The following is a 23,905-nucleotide window of genomic DNA, read 5'->3' as shown; positions in this document are numbered from 1 at the left end:
CACCGCCGCGTGAATGAATAACCGGGGGCCCTGCAGGGTCCCGGGGGCTGAAGCACATCTCCCCGCGACGGCGCGGGGCGACTACCCGGAGAAGGGCGCCTGTGCCCGGGCCTCTGAGGGTTCCTCGCCTGGCTCGCACCTGGCTCGCACCTGGCTCGCACCTGGCTGCACCTGGCCCGCAGCCTCGCACCTGGCCCCGGACGGCTCACCGCTGGGGGCGTGGCGAGAGCCCGGCTGGGGGCGTGGCCCAGCAGTGGCGAGCCAATCCCAAGGCGCGCCGTGATAGAGGCGGCGCGTTCTCGTCCACACCCCGCCCATTTTCTCCCGGCGCGGGTGGAGCCCGGCGGCGACCCAGGCCTCCGCCCCCGCGAACCGCGCACCTGCGGCGTTTGCTCCGGCCGCCGCTCTTGGCACAAACTTTCGGAAAGCGAAGGCCCTTCGGGGGCAGGAAGGCCGGGGGTGTTGACGGGTTGGCGGGATGAATGACCCTGGCCCTGGGGGAAGGGGAAGCTCGGCCAGGCTGGACAAGGTGAGCCCGGGGCGCGCACTTTGCAGAAGCTGAGCAGAGAAAGGGCTTCCGCGAGCTGAATTCAGTGTTTCCAGTTCAAAGTAGCTGCCCTCCTAGGTGCGGGTGAAGGTAGCGGGCGTCCGAGAACCCCTGGGTCCCACGACCTGATCCTGTTAGTCACACTTCTTAGTTGTAGTATTGCGAGGAATACAGGCATTCAGATTTTATATTAAAAAAATAAAGTTTACGTTTGACATTTTTGAAGCCGCTGTGATAGACACTTTCCTGAGTTCTTGGGCTCAGTGAACAAAACAGATTTCTGCCTTCTTGTAGCTTCTATTCTTAGACAAGGGAGATAATACAAGGCTATGGGGGGGGGGAGTGCAGCACAGTGCAGAAAAATGCAGTACAGTACAGTAGACCCCTCCGGAGGGGTGTGAGTCTACGTGAGTGTGTGTGTGGAATATGTTCCAAGACTCCCAGTGGATGCCTGGAACCCCAGATAGTACTGAACCTTACTTATACTGTGTTTTTTCCTATACATACATACATACCTATGATAAATTTAATTTATAAATCAGGCATAGTAAGAGGTTAACAACAACAATAGTAAAAAGAGCAATTCTAACAATATACTGTAGGAAAAGTTCTGTGAATGTGGTCTCTCTCTCTGTCTCAAAATATCTCCGTGTCCTGTCCTCACCCTTCGTCTTGTGATAATGTGAGATGATCAAGAGCTCACACGGCGAGAGCAGGCAAGGTGAGCGAGGTGGGCATTGCAGCGCAGGCTACTCCTGACCTTTGGAAGAATTCTGTTTCCAAACTGTGCTTGACCCTGTGTAATGGAAACTGCAGAAAGTGAAACCATGGCTAAGGGGACCGCTAAGGTAGAGCAAGGTCAAGGGAGCAGGTTTGGCCAGATTGCACACAAGTGAGAAAGTGAGAGTTGAAGGGGGGAAGACGGGTAGCTAACGGGCTGGCGGCAGAGCATTCTGGCGGAGGACAGCTGGCTGGTGTCACTGAAGAACAGCAAGGAGAAGTGTGTGCGTGGTGGCAGGAGCCTGTGAGGGAGGGGAGAGTGCCGGACGCGACTGGGGGAGAGAGAGAGAGCGAGAGAGCACAGATTTTGTCTGGTTCTTGTACGCTTGGCTTTTACTCCGAAATAGGGAGCCATTGCAGTGTTTTGAGCAGAAGGGTGACATCATCTGACATATTCTAAAATAACCGTTCTGGCTGCTGGGTTGTGAACTAACCAGAGGGACAAGGACAGAAGCAGGCACGCCTGCTAGAAGGTTATTGCAATAATGCCTGCCACAGCGTGTAGCTGATGGTAGCTTGTGCTAGAGTGGTGGTGATGCAGGTGGTGAGAGATGGTCAGATTCTGGGTATATTTTGAAGGTAGAGCCCCCAGGATTTCTCAAAAGGTTGGAAATGGGTTATGATATAAAGACACGAATTAAGAGTCACTCTGAGATTTTTAACCTGAGCAGCTAAAAGAGGAGTTTCCACCAGCTGAGGTGGGAAGGCTGGGGTGGAGCAGCCTTGTGGTCTTGGGAAAATACATGTTTGCAGTGTTTACTAGGACGGCCTTTTTTTTTTTTTTTTTTTTTTTTTTTTTTAAGTAATCTCTACACCCAGTGTGGGGCTCAAACTCAAAACCCCGAGATCAAGGTTTGCATGCTCCGTCCACTGTGCCAGCCAGGTCCCCCACAGGAGAGAGTTTTCTTCTTTCTTTCTTTCTTTTTTTTTTTTTTAATCTTATTCATTTATTTGACAGAGAGATGGAGACATCGAGAGAAGGAAAACAAGGAGGGGGGGAGTGGGAGAAGGAGAAACAGGGAGCCCAAGGCAGCCCAGTGCCAGGACCCTGGGATCATGACCTGAGCTGAAGACAGACACCCAATGACTGAGCCACCCAGGTACCCCAAGGAGAATGTTTTAATCAGAGAAGCATGGATGTGACCAGATTACAGAACAGGGTTTTTTGGTAACTTAGTCAAGGGTCAGGAAGTCTTCCTTTCACCTCTGTAAGGGGCGAGAGTTACCCCAGTGAACCTCTAATGAGTGAGAGGGTCCTATTAGAATCACTGGGAAAATCTTCTCAATGGAGCCATGGAGAGGGGCGCCTGGATGACTCAAGCTGCTTACGTGTCTGACTCTTGATTTCTGCTCAGGTCATGATCTCAGGGTGGTGAGATCGAGTTCCGAGTCAGGCTCTGTGCAGAGCCTGGAGCCTGCTTAAGAATTTGTTCTCTCCCGGGGACGCCTGGGTGGCTCAGTGGGTTAAGCCTCTGCCTTCGGCTCGGGTCATGATCTCAGGGTCCTGGGATTGAGCCCCAAATGGGGCTCTCTGCTCAGCTGGGAACCTGCTTCCCCTTCCCTCTCTCTCTGCCTGCCTCTCTGCCCCCTTGTGATCGCTGCCTGTCAAATAAATAAATAAATAAATAAATAAATATTTTTTTAAAGTACTGAAGAACAGGGAGGTCTGGTGGCTCAGTTTGTTAAACGTCTGCCTTTGGCTCAGGTCAGGGTCTCAGGGGCCTGGGATGGAGCCCCAGGTCAGGTTCCCTGCTCCGTGGGGAGCCTGCTTCTCCCTCTCCCTCTGCATCTCCCCCTGCTTACATTCTCTCTCTGTCAAAGAAGTAAATAAAATCACTTTCTGAAAGTACTGAAGAACAAAGAGGAACTACCAGTCTAAAATCTAGATGAAAATGTGAGCCCAGAGAGGAACCCGAGTACTGAAACGCCCTTCACCCTGAGAACATTTGCTAAACTAGGTCAACTTGAGCAGGCATTTCAGAACAGAAATCCAAACCCATTCTAGTGATTACGAAGAGATGCCCCTGCTGGATTCAAAAATGAGTCAACCGAGAGGAACCTAACCCAGGCACTTTGCCCTAGGTGCTGAGCAGAAGAGAAGAAAGAAACTATTTCTGAGTTGTGATGAAAAGCCAGGCCTGGAGTGGGTATGTAGCTTCAAATTACATCATTGGTGGGGTCAAAAAAGAGAAAAATACTCAAGCTGTATATTTAAAGTGACTGCAGATTGGCAGTGTTCAGGTAACTGGTAGAAGCTAATTCCTTCAAATAAGTTTTTGAAGAGAATGGACAGTCAGAAATATTCCAGCACACAGAAATGACAGAATGCAGAAGCCAACATTTGTAAATATTTCATATATTGGAATTATTAAACCAAGACTATAATCTCTGATTATTGTTATGTTTGTTTGTTTATGTTTATTTAAGTAATCTCTACACCCAATGTGGGACTTGAGCTCACAACCCCAAGATCAAGAGCTACATGCTCTACTGACTGAGCCAGTCAAGTACCCCTGAGTATTATGTTAAAAAAATAGGACATAAACTTGAAAAATAATTGCAAGAAGCAGGAAACACCACCACTACCACTACCAAATAAACTAACAGATTTGAAAAAAGCCAAATAGAATACAAATATAATACAAATAGACAAATATAGTAACCCAAATTAAATACTCTGTAGACAGGAACTTCCTTTTTTTTTTTTTTTTTCAAGATTTTATTTACTTGTGTGTGTGTGTGAGAGAGAGAGAGCTTGAGTGGGGCAGGGTCAGGGGGAGAAGCAGACTCCTCACTGAAGAGGGAGCCCGATGCGGGACTCAGTGCCAGGACTCCAGGGTGAGGACCTGAGCCGAAAGCAGTTGTCCAACCAACTGAGCCACCCAGGCGCCCAGAAGGGAGCTTCCTCATCTCACAAAATCTATGTAGAAAAAAAATCTACAGGGGCGCCCGTTTCATTCAGTCATTTGAGCCTTTGACTCTTGAACTCTGCTCAGGTCATGAACTCAGGATCATGAGATCATGCCCAGTGCCAGTCGGCTTAAGACTTTCCCTCTCCCTCTGCCTCTGCCCTTCCTTGTTCCCTTTCTCACACACACACACACACACACACACACACTCTCTCTCTCTCTCTCTCTCAAAAAAAAATTATTATTATTTTTAAAAAAGATCTACTCCCAAAATCATACTTAAAGGTGAGATATTGTATACTTTCAATCTAAGATTGTGAACAAGCCAAAGATGACCCCTTTCACCACATTTATTTGACATAGTCCTGGAGGCACTGGCCAGTGCAGTAAGTCAAGAAAAAGGAAAGGCGTAAGAATCAGAAGAGAAGTAAACTGTCTCCGTTTGCAGGTGACATGAACAAGGAAACTTGTGAAACAACTACTAGAGCTGATAAATGAATTTAGCTCCGTCTAGGAAACAAGGTCAAAATACAAAAATCAGTTTTCGTTTTTTAAGTTGTAATTTTTGTATAACATTACCAACATTTGGAAAATAAATTTTTAAAAAAGATTTTATTTATTTATATGACAGACAGAGATCACAAGTAGGCAGAGAGGCAGGCAGAGAGAGAGGAAGGGAAGCAGGCTCCCCGCGGAGCAGAGAGCCCAACTCGGGGCTGGATCCCAGGACCCTGGGATCATGACCTGAGCCGAAGACAGAGGCTTTAACCCACTGAGCCACCCAGGCGCCCTCTATCATTTTATTTTTAAGTCATCTCTTCCCAACATGGGGCTTGAATTCACAATCCTGAGATGAAGAGTTCCGTGCTCTGTAGACTGTGCCAGTCAGACACCCCAGTCCTTTTTTTTTTAAGAGAAGGAGAGAGAGCGAGGCAGAGAGAGTAAGTGGGTGAGGGGAGGGGGAGAGGGAAAGAGAATCTTAAGCAAGCTGCACACTTCGTGCAGAACTCAATTTGGGGCTTGATCTCATCACCCTGAGATCATGCTTCGAACTGAAATCAAAAGTCGGACACTTAACTGACCAAGCCACTGAGGTGCTCCTGCCCAAATACTTTTAATATGCTCTTACATTTGGCTTCCTAGTATTTTGTTGAGGATTTTTATATCGGTGTTCATAGTGTTGGTCTGCACTTTTCTTTTCTTTTCTTGTGTTGTTTTGATCTGATTTTGGTGTCAGAGTAACCCTGGCCTCATGAGTTCGGGAGTATTGCCTCCTCTTCTGATTCTTGAGAGAGTTTGAGAAGAATTGATGTTAATTTTTTTTTTTTTTAATTTCCATAGACTGTGGTACCTGGGTGGCTCAGTCAATTAAGCATCTGCCTTCGACTCCCGGTCATGATCTCGGGATCCTGGGATCGAGCCCCACCTTGGCCTCGTTGCTCAGTGCGGAGTCTCCTTCCTCTCCCTCTGCTCCTCCCTCCCCCCGTCATGTTCTCTCTCTCCCGTGAATAAATGAATAGATGAGTAAATAAATCTTTTAAAAAATTGAGTTGGTAGACTGAGTAAAGCAGGTTGCCCTACCTAGTATGGGAAGACATCACTTCTCATATGGAAGACCTGACTAGAAGAGAAGGCTGAGTAGGAAAGAATTCTCTGTGCCTGCCCGTCTTGGAGCCCGGGCTTTGGTCTTTTGTTCCTCGCTTCGTTCGGAGACTCAGGCTGAAACTTGCACCACCGGCTCCCGGGTTGGGACGTTTCAGCTTCTGTAATTGCAAGAGCCAATTGCTCGTAACAAATCTCTCCCTAATATATACTGGTTCCGTTTCTCTGGGGAATTCTAGTACTGAGCCCTTTTTAAGTACCCAATTCACTGGCCATAAATATGTTTTCATGTTGTGCACTCATCGCCACTACTCATTTTGAGAACTTTTTCATGATTCTAAACAGAAATTCTGTACTCGTCAAACAACAATCCTCTATTCTTGTTCTCACCGTTCCTTGGTGACCTCTATTCTACTTTTTTGTCTTTGTAAACTTCCCTATTCTAGGGACCTCGTATCAGTGGAATCACGCAGTAAGTGTCTTTTTGTGACTGGCTCATTTCTTAGCATAGTGTCCTCTAAGTGTCCCACTTAGCATAATGTCCTCAGGGTGCATCCATGCTGTAGCCTGTGAATTCCTTCCTTTTAACCAACTGAGCCACCCAGGCGTCCCAATTTCCTTCCTTTTAAAGGCTGAGTAATGTTGGGCGCCTGGGTGGCTCAGTTCGTTAAGCAACTGCCTTTGGCTCAGGTCATGATCCCGGAGTCCTGGGATGGGCCGGGCATGGCGCTCCCTGCTCGGCGGGGAGTCTGCTTCTCCCTCCAACCCTCTCCCCTCTCGTGCTCTCTCTCTCTCAAGTTAAAAAAAAAAAAATCTTAAAAGCCTGAAGAATGTTCCTGTGTGTGTGTGTGTGTGTGTGTGTGTGTCTCACAGTTTATCAATTTGTCTGTTGACGGACATCTGAGTTGTTTCTGCCTCGAGCTGTTGGGAATACCGCGGCCGCGAGCGGGAGAACAGGGAAGCCTTCTTAACTTCTGCTCTTTTCATCACGGAATTATGGGGCGGGCATCAGCGTTTTCCCTGTCTAGCACCCCTCCCTTCTGCCACAGCCCCTCCTTCACCAAGAAGAGAAGAGAACCTGTAGTCAGGAATCACCCCAATTGTGCTAAATCTCTCCTGTGCCCCAGCTGCGGCCACGGGGTCCCAAACGGAACAAAGCAGGGCAGAGCTGAGGAAACTGAGGAAGGGACCCTGTTTGCAGCTGTTTGGAAACCCCGCTGGCAGGGAAAAGGCACACTCGAGTCATCAAGAGAGTTGGGGAGAGAGAGAATGACTTGAGTTCGGGTGCCTCTGGGGCCCAGGAGGACTCCTTTCCTTCTTGGGATCGCTTGGGAGACTCTGGCCTCCTTCTACCTTCTTGTCCAAGCTACACCTTTGGATTTATGTCTCTTGCAAACAGAAGGACATAAATGCAAAAAAAAAAAAAAAAAAAAAAATGACGTGCTCAGTCCATATCAGAATTCCTCCTGTCAGGAAGGAGCGAAGCAGCTTGTCTTAGGTCAGATTCTCCCAAAAGCTTAACCCAGGTAAGTGATTTATCAAAGAAGAGTTCTCAGAAAAAAACATTAAGGGAATGAAGTAGACCGGTGAGCACAGGAAACACGGGAAGAAGACCAGCCAGTGTGGGGGCATCTCAGGTCCCTACCTCACAGCCCTCAGCTCTGTCCTGCTTTGTTCATTTTGGGACCAAATGGCCACAACTGGGGCAAAAGAGATATTTAGCACAATTGGGGTGATTCCTGACTACAGGTTCTCTTCTATTCCTGGTGAAGGAGAGCATCTCTGCAGAATTTATCCTGCTCCAGGCAAAAGAGCTGGGCTTTAGCGCTGACTCACCCATCCCTGACCCTAAGCGCCCCCAGAGCAGGGAGGGTGTGAAGACATCAAATTTCCGTGGATACACACCTCCAGTGCGCAAGAACGAACCTCTGAAGGTCGCAGGTGTGAGCCATTGGCAGGGAAACATGCAGAATCCCAGCTGGCAGTGCTGGTAAAAGGGACCCGAGGATCGGAGTGGCGGACACAGTGTTTGAAATGACAGCTGGGGACAGCTGGGGACAGCGGGGGCCGCTCCCCCTTCCTGGCAACCCGCATGCCCGCCGGCCGGGGAGAGGCTGGAGGACACCATTCAGACTCACGTGTCCGCACACAGGTTGACACAGTGACCCGCCTCCCAAACTAATGTGTGTCGATCCGTGTTTGCACGCTGCAAAGCTCTCAGCCCCCCCCCCCCCACCGTTCTCCCGGTGACTTCTAATGTTTTGCATGGGGCGTTCTGTTTACCAGATGTGTGCTGGCTAGAGAAGAAAGGGGTTCTTCAAGGCCTATTCTGCCTCCACAGCAGAGGCTTCGAATGCCAGCAGCGATCAGCCAGGCGCTATAACAGCGATCATGGTAGTGAATTCTAGCTTTACTGAACACATTCATCTCATCTAATCCCTTTTACAAGGGAGATACCAGTATTATCTCTATTTTCTGGATAAGGAGTTGAAGTGAATAAGTGATGGAGCCAGGGTTTAAATCCAGGCTGTCTTGACTCCACAATGTAATTGCATACGTTAAATAACAAAGATCCACGAAAAAGATATTGAGTACTAAACACTAGGAGAACCATGAGAAACAGTTTTATTGGAAATATTCTAACACATCTTCTGAACAAGTAATCAAAAAAATAAATAAAGACACAGAAGATATGACCCTACAAAGTTTTTTCAACCTGAAAACAAATAGTGTACCTTCTATTCAAGTTCCATGGACAGTGACAAAATTCAACAAATATGAAGCTACAGAGACTATTTTGGTAAGTTTTGAAAAGTGGAAATTCTAAAAGTCAGTCTCTGATCAAATGCAATACAGCTAACAGTAATATAAAACACCCCACTTAGAAATGGAAAAGCATGAATAGCCTACCAAATTACTCTTAGGACAAGAAGTAAATCAAGAGTAAAAAAAACCAAACTATTTAGAAAATAATTTTAAAAATAAGATACAGTAAAATCTATCTGCAGAGGTAAAACTAAGAGCACTAAATGCTTTTTAGGGTCAAAAAGAGAAAAATAAAATGAATGAGTGGACCACAAAAGTTGAGATTTTGGAAAAGAGCACAAAAATAGCCCCCCTTAAAAAAATCAGAGAAAGGAAGTACTTGAAATAAAAACAAACAAACAAAAAACAAAACAAAGAAAAAACAACAATCACAACAAAAAACCACCCAGAAGCTTAAGAGTAGGAGAGATGCGCCTTCCGGCCTGTGGACAGAGAGGTGTGTCCCGGAGCTCTGCTTGGACTTGGTCCCCTGACAGGTGTCCTCAATGCCCCCTTCTCACTGCGCATGCTCTGCTGTGCTCCTTGACCGCTGAGGCTTCGGATTCCCCCACTAGAGTCTCCACGTCAGCACCGCATCTTGTATACAATGAGCCTGCCTTTGGCATCTTCCCGTGCTTTACAATAAATTCTCTCCACTTGGGGTTCCCGTTCAATTAAACTCGAGGTCTTTACAACAGGAACTATGTTCTGATCGTCATTGTATCCTCAGGGCCTGGGAGACGTGAGTCCTGAATAAACGTTTGCTGAATGAAGGAACGAGTGGATGGGCTCGAAGCACTGATTCCTGAGTTGCATTTGGTCCCGGGCTTGCTTCTATCCCCCCCTGCCCAGCCACAGGCTCCAAGCCAATGTCCTGAGGCCTGGAAATGAATTATTCCAACAGTAAGAGGACTAACAGAAAGTAGCTGCCTGATGGGATATGTACCTAACCAACAATGACTGTGTGGGCAATGATTTCTCTCCCCTTCATTTTCTTTTCGGCTTGGATAATCAACTATTTCCTTTGTGAAATGGAAAATAATCCTCTCTGCCCTTTAAGGCCTGATTCACACGCCACCTTGAAATGCCACCTTCTCCTGGTTCACATGGAACCTTCCCTCATTTCCAACTAGTAACTCTCTTGCCTTTCCCGGGCTCCCAGAACATCTGCCCCTCCCTCTTGGTGTCTTGAAATTCTGCCTTTGCTTATTTGTGTCTCCGATGGGCTTGTCGACCTCCTCTACACAGAACTGAGGGTCCCCTGCACAGCACCACCCTGGTTAAGTGAAGGGTGCTCTAAGATGCTCATTCAGACTCAACCCATTTTCCTCGGCACGTGCAGGAGTGCGGAGGGGACAACAGACTTTGGATGGGTGAGTACCTGGCTGGCAGAGACCACGCTGAACTTACAGCACGTGAGGGCAGAGGCTCACGGTGGCCAGACTCCCACAAGCCTCGGGGACCAGCTCGTGCACACTATGATGCACCTGGCTGAGAAAAGATCCCCGAAGCTGGGGTAATTTGAACACCAAGATAATGAAGGTTAATAGCCCAAATTATTGGAAAATAGCAGAAACCCAGAAGCCCCTGCTAATAGTAATAAATGTGTAAATAAATAGGCAGAAGCATATCAAGGTCAGAGAGAGCTGAAGTCATTTTCTAACCCTCCTGACACTGACTGATTTGCTTTAGGCAAGAAGCCTTGCTGAAGGTTAAATCTCATCTATTTAGTAAGCTCTGGAAGAGGATATCTGCATGGTTGGAACTAGCTCCCTGACTGCTTATCAGTGACAAGGGAAAAACAATAACTACAGGTTAATAGGACAATATTTAAATCACCAAGGCGGAGGAGATAGACACTGTATGCCTTTTGTTGTCTCACCGGCAAAGAGAAAATAATGTTTATGTTGTCTTCCAGCAGGAAGCGTGATGAAGAAACAGAGGACAAACCCCCAAATGAAATACTCTCTTAACAGGGAAAACTGAATTTTTCCATCATGTCAGTGTCATAAAAGACAAAGTCAACTATTCCAGATTAAAGGAGACTACAGAGAAACAACAATGGAATGCTTCGCTTCACTTCTAGACGGGGTCCTGGACTAGAGGGAAAATGCTATGCAAAGGACATTATCCAGGTAATTGACAAAATGGGTGGTAAATGAGATACTATGTTGCATTCATGTTAAATTTAGTGAAGTGGATAATGGTTCTTACATACACTGTAACTGTTTAGGCATAAAGGAGTGTGATGTGTGCAACTTATTCTCCAGCAGTTCAGAATAAGTTACCTGTAACACTTCATATAGAGAAAAAATTAACTTCCTTAATTTTAACAGGTGAATTCAGGATACAGGGCAGACAAATGTCCATTATACTATTCACTTTTCCTTAACTTTGAAATTATTTCCAAATAAAAAGTTAAACCAAAAAAATCCAGGCTCCTTACCATGGCCCACGAGGTACCTGCCACCACCCCCAGCCAGCCTGTGCCATCTCATCCTGACCCGTCGTCATGGGCAGCTCCATTGATATGGCTGCCTTCTGGGTTCCCAAACATACCAAGCTCTTGCCCACCTCTGGGCCTGCATGCACACACCTACTGCTGCCTCTGTATGGGTTTTCTTCCCCCAACTCAAGTACTCAGGGATACAGTAATTATCATTTCTCAAAATGGCCTTCAACCCCCCACTCCAACCTAATACAGACCAAGTATATTCTTTCATAGCTCCCTGAACTTTTCCTTCATGGTACTTATCACAGTTTGTAAGAATGCGTATTTGGGGAGGATTCCTAATGCCCATCTTCTCTAGTAGCCTGAAAGCTCCCAAAAGCCAAGGATCTCATCTTTTTCAGCTACTGGACCTAGCACACTGCTGGGCACTTAGGACACAGCAGATTAAATGATGTCTTCTACCCTCCAACTTCACCCCCAAATTGTTGGCAGCTGTCAGAGAACACACCCCACAGTCCACGTCTAGCTGCAGGAACGGATTCATGAGGTTGCTTCTACATGGGCTTCTTGGATTCCCTCTCGCTAACCCCAGTACTTGAAACTAAGAGGCCATGGTAAGGAAGAAGGGAAGCTCTGGGGGAGACTGATGCTAAGGGAGGGATGATGAATTCAGCTGAGAGCCTGGAAGCCCCCAGGGGGGTGTCAAGGGAGCAGTTGGCTGGACCGGGCTGGTGCTCAGAGGGGCAGTTTGGATTGGAGAGGCGGCCGACAGCCCAAGCTGTGGGCAACAGGAGGATCTCTCACGGACCTGTCTGTGCAAAAGAGAGAAAAAACAGTCCAAGGAATGGGGCCCAGAGGAGCCAGACTTAAGGGCTATGCAGAGAAAAGCATCTCTGGTGGCAAATAAACAGTGTCTGGGGAAGTAGGAGTGTTATCAGGGGAGAGAGAGAGAGAGAGAGAGAGAGGTCACAGAAGACAAGGGAGGAAGCCAGGCAGGCGCTGAACTCCACACATTTGTTTTTCCTTTTTCCTTGTTCGAGCTCAGCATCCGGCATCTCATGAGTTGAGGTGGCCTGGACTAGGGGCTTGGACTCTCGTCTCAAGACAAGAAGAATCTTGACTCAACCTCAGAATGGCTGTATGACCTTGGGCCATGGACTTAACTTTCCCAGACTCCAAGCCCCTGTCTTCAGAACGGGAGTAAGGCTACTATTCACTTTCCCAGGCTGCCGTCAGGATTGCAGAAACTCATCTCTGGAAAGCCCTTTGATCCATGTTTGATCTCCAGTCTAGGGATGAATGAGCATCACAGGTCACGCACAGCAGGGGCAGGATGCGCTGCTTCCGGCTAACAGAATTGTTTCTGAGGTTTGGCCAATGAGGGGCTTCAGACAACAGTCAAAGAGCCCCCTCGCCACCTTCTAGGCCATGTCCCCTTCCCCTGATCCAATCCCTATTAAACAGACCTACCGTGGCAGGCTCCATTTAACACAGTCCTTTCTCCAAAGCCTCTTTCTGAAAATCATCTGTGCCCCCCACCCCCCAAATGTGCCCCAAGTCTGCCCACTTGGTTGCAACTAAACCCTGTTTATCGGGTAACCATGGGGACACCTCTTCCTCAACACAACTACCTTCCGTGGATCTCAGGAAGTATCCCCAGGCCTCTGACTTGGAGATCGCTCTAGTGTGAGCCAGTAGCTTCTGACCATCCCATCTCTGAGGAAAGAGAAGAGTGTGGACACCTCTTCACAGCTTAGAAAGCAACTCCACACCATAACCTCCCTTTCATCCTCACAACGGCCCCGTGAGGTAGATACAGCAGGTAATAACTACTCTGGTCCACGTTGATCAAGCATTTACACTGTTACCATGCTCTGTGTGAAGAATTCTCATACGTGATCTCACTTAAACTCACCCAGATCCTATGAAGTGGGCTCAGCTTTTCCATTTTACAGAGGAGCAAAATGGGGTCACAGTGGCGAGAAGTTGCCCCGAATCAGAGAGGTAGTAAGTAACGGATTCAAACCTCAGACCACACTTTCAACCCTTCTACAACATCGCCTCACGAAACAAGTATATTATTTCCCGGCACTAGCTCATCCATTAAACGGGAGCTCAGAGAGGTAAAGTGACTTGCCCAAAGTCTCACACCCAGGAACTGGCGGAGCTGAGATCCAGGTTCTGGCTCTGAGGCCCCCGACACCAGGAAGCATCACTGACTGCGTCTGATGAGGTACTCGGTAGTTATTTCTGTAGCAGCCTTGCCTTGGCAATCCTGTTCAGCCCAGAATAGTATTTCTAAACCGGAAGTCCTTCCTGACATTTTTCTGGGAAATTTATGTTTTCCTGAATCCCAAGACCCAACAGTCAAGAGACTGGGAAAATAGGAAAAGTATTATAATTCTCTTGTGAGAATTCATGCTTAACAATAAACATAGAGGCATTCCTGGTAGGAAGGAATCACTGACATCAAGTAGAAATGCTGAGTCCAAGACTAAGGTAGACATGTTGGGAACTTGGTTCAGAAGGAGAGAAGTGGGGGTGCCTGTCTGGCTCTGTCAGAGGAGTGTGTGACTCTTGAGCTCAGCTTTGTGAGTTCGAGCTCCACATTGGGTGTAGAGATTACTTAAATAAATAAATATTTGTTAAAAAAAAGTGGTCACAGTCTAATCATTCTTTTTCATAGCTGTTGCCATATCACAAGTGGATCTGTGGCCCTGTCTGTTGTAAACAGTCATTTTCACAAACGGAATATTAATCTGTTTACATGCATCATATATCTTGTACAAATCCTATGAATGATGTTCCAAGAATCAAATTTTGGAAATAAGCTTGTCCTCCAATGGGCAATTTCAACACACACTGCCATGTGGTACAGTTATCTTGTTGAAGATTTAAACATTTCGTTATTCATATGTTACCAATAATATTCTGTTGTTGTTTTTTTTAATATTTGCTATGGCCTACAGTTCTTTGTAACTACTCTTATGTATTTTAAAAAATACAGAACGTTATGAAAAATACAGACGAGTATGAATGATTTCAGGAATTCCCAAGAATTCCAATTTTTCATTTCCAAATCCCGAAGATGAGTTTCTGTTGGGAAATTGGACACCCGGCCCAGAGCAGCCGGACGGGCAAACTACAGAGACGCCATCTTTCCTGGCTTCCAGGAAGTTTCTGCATAGGAGCAGGTCCTGGAGTAGAGCTTCCTTGGCCAACAGCCCTCTAAAGGCAGAGGTCTGAGAAGAGGTCACTTCAGGGATCCATGGGCTGAGCCTGAGGCATTGGTCTTCATGTGAAACATCTGAAGGCTCAAGTTTTACCGCAATCTCATTCCAGAGAGCATCTGCTCATTTTAGTACACAAAGTGTCATGTCATTACCATGAGAAAAATGGAGTAAATGGATGCCGGGTCAAGCTCCGCCTTTAACTCTTGTAGGAACAGAGGCACTGCGGCAGGGGGGCTGTGGAATCAGGAAGGCCGGCCTGGGACTGGATGCTGGTTCTGCTACCTACTGGCTGTGTGACGTTGGGCAGGTCCCTTAACCTCTCTGAGACCTAGTTTCTCCTCTGTAAAAGGCTGATAATGAGAACACCAGTGTCACTGGGATGCTGGGAGGATTAAGTGAGATCATCGCTGTAAATCACAATGCCTGGCACAGAGTGAACGCGAGACGTTCTTTCCTAATACGACAGGCCCAGCAGTGGACCTGGGGAGGAAGAGCTTGGCGAAAGCCCTTGGAACCACTCACAGGGCTCATGTGCCCCCCACCCCCCGCCTTGTTCAGGCGGGGATTTTGCAGGTCTCTGGGCTCCGCCAGATGCCCCAGGCCCGCCCTCCTAGCCCAGGACGCCTTGTGGGTCCCCTGGCGGGGCCAGGCCGGAAGGCAGGCGGGAGCCAGGGCAGGAAGGCCTCTGTCCCACGTGGGTTCCCAGGGGACTGGCGAGGTTGGCACCGGGTAGAAGCTCTTGAAGCACGTCCTCTGGTGCTTGAGGTAACCCAGGCCCCTGCAGGGCATCCGTGGGCCTGCCGTGGGTGCGGATGGCGGGTGGCGGGGGGCGCCGGGGGCAGGTGGGGCTTGGGGCGGGAGACCGGGGTTCGGTGGCGCGGGGGAGGCAGTGGCAGGGGCTCCGCGCGCACGTGGGCCTCGCGGGCTCTGGGGGCGACGCGGCCGCGGGGCTGGGCGCGCTGCGGGGGCGGAGGTGGGCGCCCGCCCCGCACTCCAGGGCGGCGGGAGCCTCTGGCGGCGAAGCGTCCTCGGGCGCTGGGTGTGGCCCGAGCTGTGCCCCTTTGCGCCCGCGGGGTGCCCGTGGGCCCGCTCACTGTGCGAGCGCCGTGGCCAGCAAGACGGGCGCTGTGACCGTGGGTTCGAGGGGACGGGGGCGGCTCGGCCCGGGGCTCCTGCGGCCGCCGGAGGGCTGCGAGGCTCTTGTCCACGCGCGGGGCGCTGGGCGGGGGCGGCTGGATCTCGGGGCGGCCAAGAGAGACCCGAGGGCCTCGCCTCGCCTGGGGAGCCGGCTCACCTCCCCTTGCCCTGGGGAACCGTCCTGGGCGCCCTCGGAGCTTTGCTTCCTCCTGCGGGCGCTCTGGCGTCGGGCGGCAGCGCCGAACCCGGCCGGGCGCTTGTCCGGAGGCCCCTCCTGGGCAGGAGCCGCCGGAGGGGCTCAGCCTTCAGGCCTCTCTCGTGCAGGGCTCTTCTGGTCATCCGCACCCCCGGGTCCTGCCAGAGGAAGAGAAGAATCTGGGTCGTGTTTTCTTCTCCCTCCACCCACGACTAGGAAAACCTGCCTTGGGAGTCTTCAATGGGGCGACTTGGTGGAGAATCTGGGCAAACGGACAGAGGTCACTGTTTGCGGCAGCCGGCGGGGGCCGAGGCACGGCTTGGCCAGGACTCGGTGCCTGAAATCGGCGAGCCGGGCAGCCCCGCACTTAGCTGCAGTGTGATTCCAGGCAAGTCACTGACCTCCTGCGGTCCCAGTTCACTCCGTGGTGGGGTGGGGGCTAACGGTGAAGGCGGCCTCCGAGGGCTGTCCGTGTGACCCGGGGTCCACAGACCGCAGGGCGGTGGGGCAGAGCCGCGCTGTTACATCGGAAAGATCAAATATAAACTCGTACCTTAAACGATTTTTTTTTCCCAACTCTGTCGCTACTAGGTGAGGTCCAGTACCCAACTATTGTGTATACCCCTAGTGCCCAGAAATTGGTGTCTTACATTATTTACCATTAAAATAACCGGGAGTCCTTGGAGGGTAGCTGATTCCATTTCTTAGACAAGAAAAATCCACAAGCATCCTGTTGATGCCAGAAAACAAGGATGTTTTCAAGGATGTTGGGGTAGTGTTACAAAGACAAATATCCTAATTAAATGGGCTACCATTTTCAAAGCTATGTTGTGATTTGAGCACCCTAAACCCTGCAACAATCATGAGGCGTAAGTGAAATGTCCTGGGAAGGCCATGAGTCTGTAAACGACTCCAAAGTAGAAAGTTAATATAAAATCTTCAAAAAGGTCATTGTAAGGCAAGTACACTCCTCTACGGGTGCTAGAGGTTCTCCTACAGGGAGTTGTACTGGAAAGGTGATGAGGGCCACCTGGGTGGCTCAGTGGGTTAAAGCCTCTGTCTTCAGCTCAGGTCATGATCTCAGGGTCCTGGGATCGAGCCCCGAATCGGGCTCTCTGCTCAGCGGGGAGCCTGCTTCCTCCTCTCTCTCTGCCTGCGTCTCTGCCTACTTGTGATCTCTCTGTGTCAAATAAATAAATAAAATCTTTAAAGAAAAAAAAAGAAAGGTGATGAGAATAGATATGTATCATTTTGATGATTTTTATGAATAGAGTGTAAATATATGGATATTTTGATTTGCCTCTTATTCCTCTACTTCTATTTATAAGGTGGAAATATGAACTAATTTCTCTCTGTGCAAGGAGGGAACTGTGGGCCCACTGACCCTGGGTAAGGCAGGGTGACCGTGACCCACCAGCACTGCCCACTGACCCTGGGTAAGGCAGGATGACTGTGACCCAACAGCACTGATCAGTACACAGGGTAGCCGGGTAGTTGGACATGTCAGCACTGTTCTAGCTGGTGATGATCCTGTTTGTCCTGATGAGAACTGGCTTCACCGAACTTATTACCGCATCTCCTAAGAAAATGCTTTTTAGCCTGAGGAAATTTAAAAAACACTGGGCTACAAAAATAAATAAAATAATAAAATAAAATAACCCAGCTACAGGTCCCATCACAAAAGATCCCCAGATTCTATAATAAGGGATTCATACTCAGGATAAAGAACTCTCAAACTTATCATAAAAGTCAACAAACCGATTGAAAAACGGGCGAAGGAATTGAACAGCCATGTCTCCAAAGAACACCAGAAATGGCTAACAAGCACATGAAAAGACCCTCATCATAGCAGCATATTAGGAAAAGGCAAACCAAACAAAGAGAAAACCACAAAACCACAAAAAACGCACTCATTTGGATAGCTACTATTAAAAAAAAAAAACTCACCCAGAAAAATAACAAATGTTGATGAAGATATGGAGACACTGAAACCCTTGTGCATAGTTGGCTGGAATGTAGAACGGTGCCGCTGCTCCGGAAAACTGGGTGACGGGCCCTTAGAAAAGAGCTGGTAGGGAGCGCCTGGGGGGCTCCGTCAGTTAAGCCGCTGCCTTCGGCTCAGGTCATGATCTCAGGGTCCTGGGATCGAGCCCCACATCGGGCTCTCTGCTCAGCAGGGGATCTGCTTCTCCCTCTCTCTCTCTGCCCCCCGCCATGCTCTCTCTTTCTGAAATAAATAGATCTTTAAAAAAAAAAAAAAAGCTGACAATTTCACTGCTGAGTATATATCCCAAAAAATGGAAAGCAGAGTCATAAAGAGATATTTGAACACCTGTGTTCACAGCAGCCTTATTCACAATAGTCAAGGGACGGAAGCAACTCAAGCGTCCACTGACGGCTGAGTGGATGGACAAAAGGTGGGGTGTTATATACAATGGAATATTACCCAGCCCTAAAAAAGGAAGGAAATTCTGACCCAGGCCGCAACATGGATGGACCATGAGGACATTATGTTAAGTGAAATAAGCCAAAAAGCAAAACAAGTACTGTAAGATTCCTTTTACAGGAGTTCCCTAGAGTGGTCAAATTCAGAGTCAGAAAGTGGGACGCCTGGGTGGCTCAGTCGGTTAAGCGGCTGCCTTCGGCTCAGGTCATGATCCCAGCGTCCTGGGATCGAGTCCCGCATCGGGCTCCTTGCCCTCCGCAGGGAGCCTGCTTCTCCCTCTGACTCTGCCTGCCACTCTGTCTGCCTGTGCTCGCTCTCGCTCACTTTCTCTCTGACAAATAAATAAATAAAATCTTAAAAAGAAAGTGGGGTGGTGGTGGCCAGGGGTTGGGGGCCAGGGGGGAAGGAGGAGTTAGCATTCGATGTGCACAGTTTCCGTTTTATAAGATGAAAAGGAGTCTGGAGATGGGTGGTGGTGACGATTGTACAAGAAAATGAAGGTACTTAAGGCTACAGAACTGTCCACTTAAAAATGGATAACATGGGGGTGCCTGGGGGCTTAGCTGCTTAAGTGACTGCCTTTGGCTCAGGTCATGATCCTGGAGCCCTGGGATCGAGTCCTGCATCGGGCTCCCTGCTCGCGGGCGGGGAGTCTGATTCTCCCTCTGACCCTTCCCTTTCTCATACTCTCTCTCTCTCAAATAAATAAATAAAATCTTAAAAAATGGTTAACATCGTTAACATAAATTTCGTTATGTGAATCTCAACCAAAAAACAAAAGATGTCCAGATTCTAATATGCAGCCAGGTTTGAGATCCTCTGTCAGGGGAAGGGCACAGAAGGGTATATGTGAAGCTTTCATGACCTTACCAATTATAAGTTAATAAAGGGTTTTACTAGTGCCAACAGACCAGGTCGATGCATCATAATAAAGGGACAAGAGCTCAGTTATTGATGACCATACAAAAATTGAATGTACCAACTCTGAGGAAGACACCAAGGTTCAAAATTAGTGATTCTAATTAGTATCTGTATATAAATCAGTTACATGTATTAGTTCTTATTTGTATTTTGATTTAAACAAGCTGAAAAAAATTTAGTTGACATTTATGGAACATTTATTCAAATTGAAAATTCAAATACACTGGATATTCAATATTAAGGGATGATTATTTTAAAAATTTAGTTGTGATAATGGCACTACAGTTTAAAGTCCTTAATCTTGGGGTGCCTGAATGGCTGTCATAGAGAATGTGATGGTTGATCTTGGGGTTGTGAGTTCAAGCCCCGTGTTAGTGTATGGATTACTTTAAAAAAATCTTTACAAAAAATAAAATAGATAAAATCCTTAATCTTTTTGAGTATCATGCCTTAACAGTTCAGATGACATTCTATCATGTGTGAGATTTGCTTCAAAATAATAAGGGAGGAGAATCAGTAGTCATGGGTTTAAACTGTTCAAGTTGAGCAGTGGGTTCACGGAGAGTCCTATAAACTGTATTTTTTTTTAATTTGTTTGACATTTTCCATAATGAGTTTTTCTTTAAGGCATACAAAAGAAAGAGAGAAAGAGAAAGAGAAAAAGAAAGAGAAGAAAGAAGGAATTTTTGACAAAGAAAGACAAAAAGAAAGAAACTCAAAAGCTCCCCAAGGTCACCAGGAAGCTTTATAGAAACGGGCACTGGGGCTAGTGACCCTCAGTTTGAATCCTCAGAGCTGGGACAGGATCCCTTGTCTCTGGCCAGAACCCGCAACCTGCTGATTCTGAGAGTTTCCTTTCTCCTGCGGGTCCGGTAGGATTACAAAAACTCTAGGGGGCACCTGGTGGCTCAGTCTGTTAAGTGACTGCCTTGGTCTCAGGTCCTGGTCTCAGGTCCTGGTCTCAGGGTCCTGGCGGCGCGCTGCCCAGCGGGGAGTCTGCTTCTCCCTCTCCCTCTGCTGCTGCTCCCCCTGCTTGTGTGCTCGCTCCCCCCCCCTCTGTCACATAAATAAACTGTTAATAAAAATTTTTGAAAGGTATAAAAATAATAACTGGTAGAATTACTGAGGCCCTAGAAAGGTAGAGAAACAGGAGCCCTGGGCAGGTGAAGGACTAAGGACAAGAGAAGGTTAAGCCCGCGGCTTCGGTACTTTCATAACCAGTTTTGAAGGCAGGGTCTTAATAAATGTTGTAATTACTCTGTAAACGCTTAAAGCATATGAGTAGTCCAAAAAAATCCACTGTATTGACTTTGTCTTCACAGTTAAATTATTTAAGGTAATTTAGCTGGTCAAATTTGTAATCAAAGCTTAAGTCCCCTGTGGGAAACAAATAGTTTTCAATTTATTGTTGTTGTTGTTAGCGTCTAATACATTGAGCATTAGAGCGTACAGAAGGTGGTAAATATTTCTCTCCAGCCCAGAAACCTCTCAGATAATGAAATCTTCTATCAGGGGGTTCTGACTTCCCCTTAAATGGGAAGGTAGAACACTTGGCACAAGGTCTACAGCCTAAAATGACCTCAAATCCAGTTCCGATGAGTCCGTGTACTGGAAAGGTTAGGGGCGGTATTAGGGGCAAAGCACAGACAGGGGCTCTCACAGGCAGGCTGTGTGTCTGGCTGATCAGGCAGCGAGTCCGTCATGCAGCAGGTGCGAACTGGGCACCAAAGCGGGTGTCCAAGTCCCACTGGCCCTCCCTATCTCGCAGCCACAAACAACGATCGAGCACACTTTTCCCTTTGTGCCACTCTCATGAATACAGCAAAGACATTCCAGGCCCCCAGGGAGCAGCCCTGACTTCTCTTCCAGAAGCGGAGAGTCAAGGCCTCAATTCAGGGCTTAGGCACTTCGCAAATCTCCACCCAAGTGGTCAGAAGCATGGCCCACGGCGTAGGTATGAGTCCTGACTCAGCTGGGCTTTCTGTTTGGGTTGGGTTTTGGTTTTTTGGTACGTGGCTCTGCTCCTTTTTATCCTTGACCTTGGGGAAGTAATAGAACATCACTAGGCCTGTTTTCTCGTCTACCTCATCAGGGTAATAATCCCTACTCAGCAGGGTTCCTGTGAGGACTAAAGGAGATGATGTGTATGTCTGAGTGCGTGAGCATCTGTCTGAGCTGTATCTATATTTGGATGGAGACACAGGCATGGAGGAACATCAGTGGCCAGAATTATCACCTTAATATTGCTGGTACTTCAGGGTTTGCTCCTTGGAAGATCTTGGATATTTGCTTATGAATCTAACAAATAGATTAGATCAAGCCACTGGCAAAACATGTTGTTTATTTTTCTGAATATTAATTCATCGCCCTATTCAGGCCAAATGATGGCCATTCTAGTTCACATGTTCCCCAAATCACCAAGGGATAAAATAGATGATGAGGGGTGCCTGGGTGCTCCGGTCATGATCTCGGGGTCCTGGGATGGAGCCCCGCATCGGGGCTCAGCATCTCCGCTCAGCAGGGAGCCCACTTCCCTCTCTCTCTCTGCCGGCCTCTCTGCCTACTTGTGATCTCTCTCTGTCTGTCAAATAAATAAAATCTTAAAAAAAAAAAAAAAACAATAGATGACGAATATCAGAAAGAAGGTTCTGGGAAAACCTGTGTAGCCAGAGAGACAGTGTGGGCAAGTGGCTGGAACGGAGAGGAGGTATCTGCTCCCACTGGGATCAGGGCTGGTGCTCGGAGCGTGGGAGTTACACGCGGCAAGACTTGGAGGTGCCACCCGCGTCCGGGCCAACGAGATCCGCGTAGTTATGACAACGACTTTCCAACAGACGGCGGTAAATTGTTCGAAGCTGTTGTACCTTTTCCGTATTCACACAGTCATGCTAGGAATTTATGACCCTCTGAAGGGCTGATTGTGGTCTCTCTAGGCGAGAGGGCACGTAACACACTTTCCTTGTGTGTCAGACAAGATCTAAGAAACCTCAGCGTCTGGGGCAAAGATAAGACTCCCTTGTGTGGTCGACAGACTTCTAAAGATAACCCCTAAAATTCCTGGCCCCTGGTTTTTCGATCCAACACTAAGCTGCAAAGAGATTCTGCAGATCTCACTAAAGATGTCGTTAAAGTTCCAAGTCAGTTGATGTTAAGATCTAGAGATCAACACCCGATCCGGTAGCCGCTTACAAGCAGAGTTTTCTCCAGCTCATGGCAGAAAAAGACCTCAGAGACTTGAAGCCGGAGGAGGACTGTGGGCCATTGCTGGCCTGAAGAGGGAGGGGCCAGGGACAAGGAACGCAGCAGTCTCTGAACAGCGGCGCCCGGGTGATAGCCAGCAAGGAAACCTGGAGCACGACCCCGCATGCCCAGGAACTGAATATGGCCAAGAACCTGGACTCCTTTGGAAGTGGATTCTCCCCCCAGGCTAGGTAAGACTCCGGCCCAGCCAACATCTTGACTTTGACCTTGAGAGACTCTAAACTGAGAACCTTGCCAAGCCAAGACACTGAGCTGAGAACCCAGCAAAGTTCACAGGACCTGTTTTAAGGGAGTGTTGTTTAAAACTGCTAAATTGGGGGTAATTTCTTATACAGCAAGAGAAAGCTAATACACTTGGTTTCAAGAAAGAGCTCAGCGGGAAAAAACATGGGAACTGCTTCAGGAAAGGGTTCTAGCATCCCTCTTGCATAACAAGAGGACACAGTGTCCTCACTCTTAATGTTTCCTTCTTGTAGAGGGAGGACCGCTGGTCTGTACTCCGGCCTTCCCCATCCCCTGACTTCCCGAGGGAGAAATGCATCCTTATCCCAATCTCCTCTCTTTTCCCCTTGAGGGTGCACCTGCTGGGTAAAACCTGGGTTCTTTTTAAATTTTTTTTTAATTTATTTGTCAGAGAGAGAGGGAGAGAGAGCGAGCACAGGCAGACAGAATGGCAGGCAGAGGCAGAGGGAGAAGCAGGCTTCCGGCCAAGCAAGGAGCCCGATGTGGGACTCGATCCCAAGACCCTGAGATCATGACCTGAGCTGAAGGCAGAGGCTTAACCCACTGAGCCAACCAGGTGCCCCGAGATGTTAAAAGGATTTAAGTTTCCTGGTTCGCTTTCTATAAAAGACCAACCCTAAAGGCCCTCATTGGCAACCCTGTCGGGACCCCTTCTCACTCTTGAGCTTTTTCTGTATCTTTTCTGTAACGTCTACCGCTTGACTCACACATACAAAAATAAAAATAAAAAATAAGGGTGGGCCCTAAGCCAATATGTCAGAGCAAAACTGACATCACCCTGAATCGACCTGGGGATATAGGACAGCCTTGGCAGCTAAAAGGCCAGGCTCTGGTGGCCTTCATACTGTCAGGGAGAGAAAGCCAGGTACTAGCTACATGCCAGATACCAAGGACTGTGCCGAATTGCTCTGGGAAAGGCAGCACATCGTCTCTGCATCCTGCATTCCCACTGCCGCTGCCTGGTTTCAGTTCATGACTGTCCGCCGTCAATCTCCCAGATCCATCGACTTATTCACAGGCCACACTGTGGGTTATGTGGGTGATAGATCTCCCTCCACCTGCTGCTTTCAACCCTTTGACCGAGGCTTCTGGGGCATGAATCTCTACACTTTTCCCAGGGATGTGGTATCTTTACTGCGTTGTTGTTTTTGTAGGGAGGGGAAATTTCCAGAGGCTTTCACTCAGTCCTTCCTACCTTGTTGGCCCCCAGTCTGTGAGGAAGAGAGACTAGTGGGGATTCTGGTACTGTGTTAGTTTCCCATTTATTGCCTCTCGGTTCCAAAGTCTCCCTCCAGTGTCTGCTCCAAGGTAAGGGGCTGGACCAAGCAGCACCTCTCAGGGCGCAGAACGTGATGCTAAGCTTTGCCAGCAGA

At 48.2% G+C, this 23,905-nt stretch overlaps 2 long non-coding RNA genes across 3 annotated transcripts in view; one reads left to right on the top strand and one right to left on the bottom strand.

The window, feature by feature from the left end:
• The first annotated feature begins 313 nt into the window (after positions 1-313).
• On the top strand, positions 314-10,741 carry LOC309854860. 2 transcript variants are annotated; one of them, XR_014306450.1, is made up of 3 exons: positions 314-529; positions 3,410-3,474; positions 10,620-10,741. It is a non-coding gene; the product is annotated as an uncharacterized lncRNA (long non-coding RNA). The 2 variants fall into 2 exon arrangements; XR_014306451.1 differs by having other exon boundaries at positions 10,562-10,635.
• The window catches only part of LOC309854868, a 29,900-nt gene continuing 14,441 nt past the window's right edge, over positions 8,447-23,905 (bottom strand). Inside the window, exon 3 of the long non-coding RNA XR_014306465.1 lies at positions 8,447-15,819. This is a non-coding gene — a long non-coding RNA (uncharacterized lncRNA). The remainder of the gene's footprint in view (positions 15,820-23,905) is intronic.

Source organism: Mustela nivalis, assembly GCF_964662115.1.
Source record: "Mustela nivalis genome assembly, chromosome: 19".
In the NCBI taxonomy this organism is placed as follows: Eukaryota; Metazoa; Chordata; class Mammalia; order Carnivora; family Mustelidae; genus Mustela; species Mustela nivalis.
Note: the sequence above shows the minus strand (reverse complement) of the source record. Positions and strands in the feature narration are given on the sequence as shown.